This window comes from Camelus ferus, chromosome 2 (genome assembly GCF_009834535.1).
Source record: "Camelus ferus isolate YT-003-E chromosome 2, BCGSAC_Cfer_1.0, whole genome shotgun sequence".
Classification (NCBI taxonomy): Eukaryota; Metazoa; Chordata; class Mammalia; order Artiodactyla; family Camelidae; genus Camelus; species Camelus ferus.
Window position 1 is genome coordinate 38,878,742 of NC_045697.1, and position 12,038 is coordinate 38,890,779.

General features: G+C 44.0%; 1 protein-coding gene across 1 annotated transcript in view; it reads left to right on the forward strand.

Moving 5' to 3' along the window:
• The window catches only part of THEGL (theg spermatid protein like), a 61,197-nt gene extending 56,737 nt beyond the window's left edge, over positions 1-4,460 (forward strand). Inside the window, exon 13 of the mRNA XM_006177341.2 lies at positions 3,258-4,460. The gene's annotated coding sequence lies outside the window, so the exon portion shown is untranslated. The remainder of the gene's footprint in view (positions 1-3,257) is intronic.
• Positions 4,461-12,038: the final 7,578 nt, after the last annotated feature.

Sequence of the window (12,038 nt, forward strand, 5' to 3'; positions counted from 1 at the left end):
TTTTTGCCTGTTCTTGAACTTCATATGAGTCATACAGCATTTGTGTGTAGCTTTTTTGCATGGCATGTTTTTGAGATCCATCCATATTGTTATGTGTATCAGTAGTTTGTTCTGTTATTATTGCTGAGTAGTATTTCAGCATATAAATACGCCATAATGCTTATCCGTTCCTCTGTTGATGGACATTTGGGTTGTTTACAGTTTGGGGCTATTACAGATAAAGCTGTTATGAAGATTGGGGTACATGTCTTTTCATAGACATACGCATTCATTTTTCCTGGGGATGTACCTAGGACTGGAATTTCTGGATCATAGGGTAGGTATATCTTTAACTTCAGTAGATACTGCCAAACAGTTTTGCAGAGGTTGTTGTATTGTTTTACACTTTCACTAACAGTGAGGACTCCAGTGGTGGTTTTGAGATGAAAAGAAAGTCAGCAAATACCTTAACCTGGGCCAAGTTCCTGGCAGCATAAAATTTGCAAGGACCTGTGGGATATGAACTAGCAGTGCTGCCCAGCTGAGTGACGAAAGAAAAACAGTAAAAACAGAGGCTGGGGAGGGCACCTGTAACTGTCCCACCCCAGCCAGTGCCAGCAGGAAGGAAACCCTGTAGCTGTTTTGGGGTAGTTTCCTAGCATGGACATTAGCTAGTTAAAAAGGAAAGGGATTTGACAGAATGGGAGATACTGAAGTTGTTTCTAATTAACCTGTTGGAAAACAGTAATACCAAAAAAAAAAAAGCAAGGCAAGTAGCAATGTTTCTCATGTTTACTGGGCAGGAGAGCTGATTAAAAATACAGAATCTGCATTTTCAAAGCGATACCCGAGCATTGGTGTTCCAAAAACTACTCCAAAGTATAAAAACCAAAAACCAAAACACGAAAATGGCTCTGAAACATTGCTCAGAGTTTCAGCAAGGTTTTCACATGATGTGTGCTGGGGTTAACAGCACGAATATTCCTGTCTCACTTTCCATCATATCACCTTGTTGACACTGACCTTTTTGACCCTTAAATGTTCCGTTGTGTATCCTTTTAAACACATCAACATTGGGAGAAAGCTTCTACCATTCACTTTGCCCCCTGGGGTTCTTCTTCCCAGTAAAACAGGGTTTAAAAGTGAGAGGTGGCTTCTTTCCTCCCTTCCCTCATTACCAAGGAGGATCATCACCATATGTAACCCTAGCCCCCTTTTAAAAGGACTTACTGTAAGTGTCAATATTGAAGCAGTGAGGAGATCTCAAAAATTACTGATACAGCACTGCAAAGTTAAAATTATTTCAGCACATAGTAGGTACTTGATGCATGTTGAGGGGATTATATTTATTTCATTAAAAAATATATTTAGTGCCAATTATGTGACAGGCATGATGCTAAAGCAAGGACTACCATGGTAGAAAAGACAGAGGAGATTTCTGTTTTCAAGAGGGTTTCATTCTAATGGGGAACTGTATTAGTCAGGGTGGGATACCTTCTCTCACAAAAACACACAAACATCTAATTCTCAGTAGCTTAGCACAATGAAAAATGGATTCTTCACAGATTTCGTCTCAGTCTGATTTGGATTGGTAAGAGGAGAGATGTTCTGCTCCATCTGGTCATTCGGGGCCTCACTCCTTCTCATTCTTTTATGCCCACAGAGCCCTTTCCATTCAGCCAGCAGATTGGAAAGAGAGATACGAGACTGCACAGGCAGTTCTCACGATCAGGGCAAGCCTGGAAGTGGCAGGCTTCACTTTACCCACGTTGCATTGACCAGGCTGAGTCATGTGGCCACACCTAACTACAGAGGAAGTTGGAAAACATAGCTGAGTACACAGAAGAGAAAGGACAGAGTTTAGTGAACAAATGGTCTACTGCAGGGGTAAACAGGGAGGTGTAATCTGCTGTGAAAAGTGCTGTCGTCCAGGGAGGTAAAGTGTGCTTGATAATAGACAAGAAGGACACCTAACCCAGACTGGGTGTGGGCAGAGGGAATATCCTAAAGGATCCGATGCCTAAGCTGGGACAGGAAAAAAATGTTCATTTCCTTCCAGAATATGGTAACTTGGCCCCTAATGAACAATTTATTTAAATCCAAAAAACTTTTTCTTCCCCAGAGTAACCATTAGAAAATAATAAGCCATTTCCTAGGTTACTCGTGTTCTCTGCTTTAAGAAGAAATGGCATAACATGGCATGCACTGGTGGCTGACTGCTCAAAAGCCTTTCCTGCCTGCCTTCTTTGATAAGAAAATGCAGGTTTTCTTCAGCCATCAAGCAACAGTGTGTTCTAGGAAAATGGATTCTGGGAAACGGACTGTAATTAGTCTAAGGCAACCGTGGTAGTAATAGCTCACCTTTCACTCACTTGACAAATATTTTATGTGCCCCTCTGTGCCAGTCTGTTCAAAGTGCTGTCTTTGCCAGTTATAAGCATGGGGTAGGCACATAGCCCAACTATAGACAATGAGGGGTAAGGGGAAGATTGCTGGGGGGCTTCTGGTAAAGGCTTTTCCTCCCTAAAAAAAAAAGAGATGAAAATTACGTGAAGAAAAAGCACGGGTTTTCCTTCCTTCATCTGGATGGTGTCATGTGGGATGTGATGCTTGGAACTGGGGCGGTAATCTTGTGACCATGAGGAGAAAAAGAAGAGAATTTCAGAGAGGATGACCCAGCACTCTGGCCTAGTTAGGTGGCCAAATTAGCCAAACCTGGAATCACCTACCTTTCTCATATGAGCAAATAGAAAGCCTGGATAAGACAATTTCAGTTGGGTGTTCAATTACTTGTAGCCAAAAGCATCCTAGCAAATATGTATAATTTTGTTGGCGTTGCTTATTTTGGATTAGAATAAGTGAATACTTTAGTAAATGGATGAAGAATCTGATATTTTTCATTTTCTTCTCAGCTGTGTTATTTGATCATAGAGGAATTTATATCCCAGGCATCTTTATGGGAAAAGCCCTCTTCCTTGATCTGTCTCCTCCTTTGGCTACTGCAGATCCCCTAACTGGAAGTTGACGTGTTTGGCAGCAAAGTCACATTCCCTTCTGGGCCCCCTAGCTGTGTGCCCCTTGGGGAGCGCTCCAAAATGGGGGGGGGGGTTAATGTAGGAGAGACAGCTTCTCATTTGAAGAATTGTCTTTGTTTCTACGAACTTCATAGGGAGGTTCATTCCTCCCTGCCTCCCTCAACTCCCTGCCTCCCTTTCTCTCTCTCTCTTTCACACCCTCATTCTCCCTCTCTTTCTTTTTCTTTCCTTCTTTCACTGCAGATGCGTTGGGCTGTGAGCTGTACTCTTTGTGACCTGTAAGAGTGTTGGAGGCTCCCTGAAACTTGTTCAAACCAGAAACCTGGCAAACCCCATGTTCTAATTCAAAGCTTCCTGGCTGAACTCAGTGGAACTCCAGCTAAAAGGAATTAAGTCAGTAAGCCAGTGATATTTGAAATGAATAATGGAGATATTTGGGGATAAGCTTTAATTTTGGAATGAGTATGTCAGATAGCTTTTGCTGGAATGATTTGGCATAAAGTTGCAAATATTTAAGATGCCACTTGGCTTCTCACCATCTTGATGCCAGTACAGGGGATATTTTTCTCACTCCCTGTGAGATTTGGGTGCTAATGCCTGTTTGCTCTGATTATTACATTGTTGATCTAAAAGATTATCATCATCCTTTCGGGACTTCTCGTCTCTGCCCATTTCTTATGTCATTGGTTATTTTGACTAATAGCTGTAAGTTGAGGAAAAAAATCATATTGGTCAGGCTACTGACAAGAGATAGGTGGCAGCGGTAATTAGGACAGTTTAATGAAAGGACTTTACAAAGAAGTGAGGAGTATTAAGGGAAACCAACAAGAGATAGTGAAACATTGGGACTAAATGGTTCCCACCTCTAGGATTAGAGTGGGTCAAGGAGAGGGAGAGGTTACTGGAAGCTGGAGAGACTTGCAGCTGTGGAAAGAGCCTCCTGACAGAAGCTGTGGCCTTGGCTAGAAGAAAATAGTCATGTCAAACCATGACTCCGGATGGACGTAAACTAGAAAAAAATGCCCTGACCTTTCTCTACTCTTATCCTCTGATCTTCTGCTAGTGACTGTCATTGGCTAAACCCCAGCAGAACTTTGAGGGCAAGGGAGCATGGTTGAGGTATCTGTAATGTCATTCTCCTTGGCCACAAAGTAGAGTAGAAAAGGGTGGAGAGTGAATATGGAAGGGAAAATAGGACTATCCATCTGTGTGCCTTCATTTTCCTTGTCAATAACTTTAGAACCAGTTGCTAAGTAGGTAGATCCTAGATTCATTCTTTAATCTGTGTGTCTTGATTGCTTAGGATACAAGCTAGGCTCTACAATGAGAGATCCCCAATACTGTGACTTTTTAAAACATTTCTTAGTATTTTATTTATTTATTTTTGTATTACTTATTTTGTGTTGATGAGGGGAGGTAAGTAGGTTGTTTATTTTTAGAGGAGGTACTGGGGATTGAACTCAGGACCTCGTGCATGCTAAGCATGCGCTCTACCACTTGAGCTACAACCCCCCCCCCAGCCCCCTGCCAATACTGTGACTTAATCAATATGGAAGTTTATTTCTGTGTCAGTTCTCTTCCTGTATAGAAGTCCAGGGCTGGTGTAATGACTTGATGGTGTTGAATGCTTTGTTAGGTATTAGTTCTGCTGAAAAAGTATTTCCAGTTTTCTTCCTCTGGAAATAAGGAAGAAATGTGTTTCTCTGCCCCTTCGGGGTTAGATGTGGTCTTGCAATTTGCTTTGGTCAGTGAAATGAGTGTGAGATGTGTCGCAGAAGTATTTAGTTGCCAATGCAGGGCTCTCTTGCTCTCGTTTTCTCTTTCACTGAAATTTGTGGAAGTGCTATTGATATGATGGACACCCGTCCTGAAAAGTTTTTCAGAGCTGCAGCGTATTTGTGGAAGTGAGAAATAAAGCATTGCTTTTAAGCCACTGAGATTGGACGCTGGTTGTTAGTGCAGCTAAACCTGACATTTCCTGACTAATATAGAAACTCAGGCTCTTTCTGTTTTGTTGCCCTCCAGAGCCTAAGGGGTTGTTGTCACCTACATGATCTGTGATGTCTCATTACCACAGTCACATTCTAGCTTCAGGGAAGTGGGAAGGAGACACAGGAAAGCACACTTACTCTTTTTAGGAGCGTGACCCGGAAGTAGCACACATCACTTCACTGGCTACGTCTAGGGTTTTAGTTATCTATTGCTGCACGAGAAGTTATCCCAAAGCTTAGCAGATTAAAACAACAGACATCTATTCTAGCAAACCATTCCAGCAGCAGCTTAGTTCACCAGTTGTGGCTCAGGGGCTGCAGTTATCTGACACTAGACAGGGGCTGGAGGATATACTTCCCAACTCACTTGCATGGTTGTTGGCAAAACTCTGTCCTCACTGGCTGCTGTCAGAAGACTTTGGTTCCTTGCCATGTGGGTCTCTACACAGGGCTGCTTCACCTGGCAGCTGCCTTTCCCTAGAGCAACTGATCCCAGAGAGAGAGAGAGAGAGAGAGAGAGAGAGAGAGAGAGAGAGAGAGAGAGACAGAGACAGAGAGAGAGAGAGAGAGACAGAGAGAGAGAAGCTACCGTGTCTTTTAGAAACTAGCTTCAGAAGTGACACATCATCATTTCTGCTTTTTTACTGGTCAGACCGACTCTGGTTCAGGGTGTGAAGGGCCTCTGCAAATGTGTGAATGCCAGGAGGCAGAGCTCGCTGGAGGCTGGCTAAAACTTAACTCTATGAGAGGTGAGAAAATTTAGTCTTTAGCGGGGAGGCCACTCTCCTCAGATAAAACTACATGAAGCAGGAGAGAAGGGCTCAGGAGACATCCAGGGTTCCCTGCCCCAGCCCTCCCCTCTGGGAAAGGGGACATAAACATGCACGTGGCATCTTCTTCTCATCCATGAGCACACATTCCGCATCCTGAAAAGACTCTGCTTCTGGATTGTGGCTCCTCGGCTATGCCCTAAGGTTTCTTATCCTTAGTGTCACTCTCCCCAGAAACTTGCCTTCCCTACCCCCAGACAATGCCAAATTTCCAAGCAAAACGCTTTTTAAAAAAGGAATGGAGAGAGGGAGCTTCCATCTGGAAGAAAGAAAATCCTTCTGCATGGCGAATCTGGAACTCCAAAGATGAGTCATATGAACTATGAGTCAGATTGTCATCGTAGTTAAGTAGTTGGATGAGTTACATAAACTGAGATTCAAGCCCAATGTTTCTCATAGCTTTCTAAGTTTAAGTGGTAAACTCTTACTAGAAGGCACACTGAAATTTCTGCTTACAGAAGTACATTCCCCATGCAGCAGTGTGGGAATGTTTGTAAGAACACAGCTGATCATGAAGGCGAAGGGAGAAGCTCTCTAGAAACCTCTGCTTCCTCATGCCCACAGTTGTCCATAGAGACCACACCACTGAAGCACCAGGCTTCATAAAACCAAGAAATCTTCTCCTGCCTTGTCAATCCAGGCAGTGGCCAATGTCCCACATCCCTGCCTGACTTATGTGCACGTCACTCTACCTCTTAGTATGTTCACTGTGGGAAAAGAGTATGAACTTTTCAATTATTCTTCTTACTGCCATTATTTTTGCTGGTTACTTTGGCATTGAGTGTGGGCAGGGATACATTTGAAACAGTTGGTGTGAGGTTTTGAAAATGACCATTTAGTGGGCAGTGGACTATGTGGAACAAGATTTCTACACGGAGATGGACGGGGTTGAGTAGCAAAATGTCCCCAAGAAGGTAACAAATCATATCTACCCTACATTTGGACTTAATTCAAAAAAAAATGTACTTAATGTCCTTAAATTATCTACTTGTCAGCGGTCATCTTTCCCTTTAATATGTAAAAATAATCTTTTTCTCAAGTCCCCATCAACTGAGAAATGTCTGGTACTCTGTCCAGTTATTTTCAAGGTCTGTTGGCTTGTGGATTCCTGGCTCTTTTACTCTAATTCCTGGATTCTTAATTCCCCTAGTGGCCAATATTCCTCTGTCCATGCACTCCTCTCTTCCTTTCTTTACTTTGCCATTAGTCAGGACTCTTGCTGTAAATGACAGATCACACCAAGAAGGGAATTCAGTAGTTCACAGAGCTGGGAAGGGTCGGGTCACCCAAGGGAAGAATGGACCTGGCCTCCCTCTCTCTCTCTCTCTCTCTCTCTTTCTAACTTCCATCTCTGCCTGGCTTCATTCTCTCGTATCGAAGAGTACCCTTCTCTATGTGGCTGGTGGACGGCTGCCTGCAACCCCAGGCCTCCATCCTCACCACTCTCCATGCGCAAGGATAATGGAGAACTACCCTTCCAGGTCCAACTGGGAAAACTCTGGTGAGGGACTTTGATTGGCCCAGCTTAGGTCAAGGTCCCATACCTTGGTTCAGTCCCTGTGTGGGAACGTACATGGCTCAGTGATTGGCCAGCCTGGGTCCTCTGCGTAGGAGGGGGAATCTGGGACATTGTGGTTAACTGCTCTACTGGGACCATGTGAAGTGGGAGGGGTTTCCCAAATGTAGAGGGGTGCTGTTACCCCCCTACAAGAAGAGAGCGGACAGAAACAAGCGCTGCTGCATCCACTGTGTGACACAAACAGCTCAAGCAGCTGCTTCCCTGGCCCCGAAGCGTCGCCAGTGCAAGGCCATTTTGGGCAAAAGCGCTTTCCTAAAGACAGAGGCTAACCAAGAGCAGTGACAGGATGGCGACAGCAGGCCCGGCACCAGACAGGTGTTAATTATTTGACATTCTATTTTATTTTAAAGACCTGAACTCCATGATGGCTTTCACAGAAAGGTTTTTTTTTTTTTATCATTATTATTATTATTTTTTTAAATGGAGGTACTGGGAGTTGAACCCAGGACCTCATGCCTGCTAAGCAGGCGCTCCACCACTGAGCTATACTCTCCTTCCTGAATATTTCATATTTTAAACTCCCTGAGGCAACTCCACCAGCCTTCTAGGTCAGCTGACAAGCTGCTGGAGCCAGCGCCCTCACCACATCATTCTCCTCCACCTCTCCTCCCAGTGCCTGAGGGGCCCAGGTAGCCTCCTACCTGGGCATCCATAAGACATGGTCCTAAATTCCTGCTACTTTCTTATGCACAGCCACTGAATTCTTCCTTTTTTTTCTCCTTCTAGGCCTACATTTCATAGCCAAGAAAATTCATCAAGGTGTTTTCATAAACAAAAGAGCAAATTCTCTCCCTAGGAAGAACCCTTCTAAGAATGTTGTGATATTGTGACTTATAATAAGAAATATATATTTGATCTTCATCTTGCTCCTGGCTTGCAGCTCCTAAAACCCTTGTAATTTTCTAAGTGATAAGAATAACATGAGCATCTTTTGTTATAGTATTTGGTCTTTTGTCCTCAAATAGCTCCAATTCCTGAAATAGCGCCAGAGTGATAAAGGTGAAGGGAGTGTCTTGTTATTCACAGCAATCACACCTGAGTTTGTGTTGAGGCCGTGGTTTTTGGAAAGCCCCTAGATAACCACAGGATGGAGGCTGGTTGCCAGGGGAACCAGCGATTAGGAAGTTGAAACTTTTAGCCCCACCTCTCCACCCCCCACCACCAGGAAGGGGAGAGGGGCTGGGGATTGCGTTTAATCGTAAATGGCCAACGGTTTAATCAGCTGTGCCTACATAATGAGGCCTCCATAAAAAACCCCTTAGTACAGGGTTCAGAGAGCTTCTGGGTTGGTGAACACATGGAGGTGCTGGGAGGGTGGTGCGCTCAGAGAGGGCGTGGAAGCTCCACATCCTTCCCCCATACCTTGCCCCGTGCATCTGTTCCATCTGGCTGTTCCTGTGTTACATCCTTTTTAATAAACTGGTAGTGTGGTAAGTAAACTGTTTTCCCGAGTTCTGTGAGCTGCTCTGGCAAATCAGCCCCGCCCGAGAAGAGGGTCATGGAAACCTCCGGTTTACGGCCAATCAATCAGAAATGTAGGTAACAGCCTGGGCTTGCAATGGGCATCTGCAGAAGGGGGCAATCTGATGGGACAGAGCCCTTAACCTGTGGGATCTGATGCTGACTCCAGGGAGACAGTGTCAGAGCTGAGCTGAATTGTAGGGCACCCAACGGGTGTCACAGAATTGCTGTGTGTGTGGGAAAAATGCCGCATATCCGGTGTCAGAAGTGAAATATTCTGAGTAGAGTCTGGTAGTAGAGAAAAATAAGAATTTTTGCCTTACACATCCTCTCAGAGCAATGGTTCAAACTGCAGCTACCTGCTAACATGGTTTCTTCTGCCTATTCTGTGTGTATTTATGCACTGAAAACATGCCTCCCCCAATAATATTAAGGTTAATATTAGGGTTACCTCAGCATGGTGGGAGCATGGTTAATTTTTATGGGTTTTGTTGTTTTTATTGTGTTTTGTTTGGTTGGTTTTTGCTTACCTCTGTTTCTACAATTAACCAATGAAAGTGGTGCCACTGAAGGAGAAAAGGAGAGAGCCTGCTGCCTCTGTACCTTTTAGCAAGAAACAAAACTCTTCCCCAAAGTCTTCTACCCCTGAGCCACCCCCCACCCCCCCTGCTTCAACCTAAACTCATTGGCCAGACTGTGTCACGTGACCACCAGAGCCTGACGTGGGGATGGAAAAGGGAGTAGTAGTTCGGTTTTCCAGCCTCAGTAGAGAGAGGCAACAGAGAGAGGGGTTGGGAATAATTATCAGGCTGAGCAACCAACAGTGTCCGCAGCAGAACTAAGACACAGTGAAAACAGAGGGGGCCGTGCAGAGTGTTCTCAGTCTGGTGTGGTGTTACACTTTGCTCTGTGACCCTGGGGGTCCAGAAGAGACTCCTGACAATATAACTTAGAGCTCTGGGTTCTCGTTAAGATTTCTCTCTGCTGTCAAAATAACCTTGCCCCATCTTCATTAGTACTTTGTGGCAATAGTAATTTTTTTTTTAATTTCAGTAATATGTTTTATTTACCCCATATAGCCAAAATACTATGATTTCAACATGCAATCAATAGAAAAATTATTAATGCAGTATCTTAGATTTTCTTTTTTCATAAGGCTCTGATATCTGTATTTTGCATTTACAACACATCTCAGTTTGGACTAGCCACATTTCAAGTGTTCACCAGCCACAGGCGGCTAGTGGCTACCAAGCTGGACTGCACTGCAAGCCCTAGAGAGAGCTGACCTAGAGTTAGAGGGGCTCTAAAAAGATACTGATCTAGAGTTAAGGCATTTGACAGTATTAGCAATAGTAATTATCATCACTATTTACAAAGTGCTTTTTTTTTTTTGGTAGAGTGTTGCTGTCCTTGTATTACAGTTGAAAAAGTAAACTCAAGGTTAATTTGATAACAAATTCACATTTAAAAGGGCACTGACTATTTCCCTGCCCCGCAGTGCAGAGGCGGAGGCTCAGGTACATTCAGGATTTCGCTCCACCTGCTGAACACCGTTTCAACCTCATTAACGCTGATGACAACAAGAAAGTAGGGGAATGGGCCTGCCTCCGTAAAACTGACAGAGAGGAAAACCCAGCAAAGTGGTCGGTTGCAGTTGTGTGGAGGCTAAGGGCTATGGCAAAGACTCTCAGGCCGAGGACTTCAATTGTAGGAAATGAACAAATACAAAACTCGGGTCTAGTTAAATACATATAATTAGTTAATTAAAAGAGTTAATCCTCATTCAATTAAAACACTCAATCCTTATTCCCTCCCAGCACCTGCCATTCAAGGACTCTTGACTCTTGGGCCTGATAAGCACAGGAAGTGATCCTTGTGTCATAAATGTGCTTCTCAGCTCCAAGCTAAAGGCACATTCTCTGCCCAGCTGGTTAACTCTTCTTGTCCTGCATAGCTTGTTCTTGAATCATATCTCTGGTGTGTTGGAAAGACCTCTGACCTGGGGCTTAGACCTGGTTTAGCATCTCTCTCATTGCCGGGCATGGGCAAATCTCCATGCTCTGTCTGGATCTGCTTTGCCCACAGTCATCTTAGCAGCACATTTTTTCCCTGTTAGCCTGTTTCTATGGACACGCTTTGAAAGGTAAAGAATGCTCTCTCCATGCAGGTATTTATGATGTACACACATTCCTGCCTCATCCACACCTTCTCCCTCCTTTCTTTCCAGAAAGTGATGTCAGCATCCAGCCCTGTGCTGACAGATGCTCAGACCACTGCTAATTAGGCTGCAGAAGAGCATGACAGATGAGGCTGTTCTGTTCAGCCCCTGGTTCACTGTGTATTGTTTAGAGAAGGAATGTTTTAAGGTAGAGGAAGAGGAAGCTTGCCAAGGATGTTTAATGTGATCTTGTAAACATTTGTTTTGTGAATAACTGTTAATGTTTCTTATTCTGGGCTCTTTATTTTAAAGAACTGAAAAGACTGGGCCTGCATTGTAGGTAAGAGTTCAGAAGTGTACGCCTGCATCATCCTGGGCTGGGTTGGCAGACACTACCTGTGGCCTTTCCAATATCCATCCTCCCCTTCTTTCTTACCAACAGAACCTGAGTTTTGCTCAAGGCAGTACTATGCCCAATTAAAAAGGCTCACCTTCCCAGACTGCCTTGCACTTAAGAGTGGCCATGTGACCCAATTCTGGCCAATGAGATGTAGATGGAAGTTGTTAGGTGGGGACCTCCAGGAAGCCTGTTTTAAAGGGGAGAGTCTTAGCTGGCATTTGCCCTTTGCTTTTTCCTTTTTCACGTGAAATGCATCCATCTTGTCTCCATGAACATAAGAGCCACATGCTAAAAATAGGAAAGTAGGAAGATAAAATGACCGCAGGTCCTTGGCAACCCTAGGGAGCAACCTGCCTGCTGATGCCTTATGTAAAATCAATCAATTAATCAGTTAAACAAACAGACAAAAAGCCTATTTGGTTAACCTGTTGTACTCAACTTACTGTTCCACGCAGTCAAACAATCTTAACTGATAGGCTGCTAGGACATTTAATGTGCTGTGATAGAAAATGTGTACAAATCAACTGTAGAGTCCTTTAGAACAGTGCTGCTCAGGCTTTCATGTGCATTTCCACCACTTGGAAAGCTTGTTAAAAATGCAGATT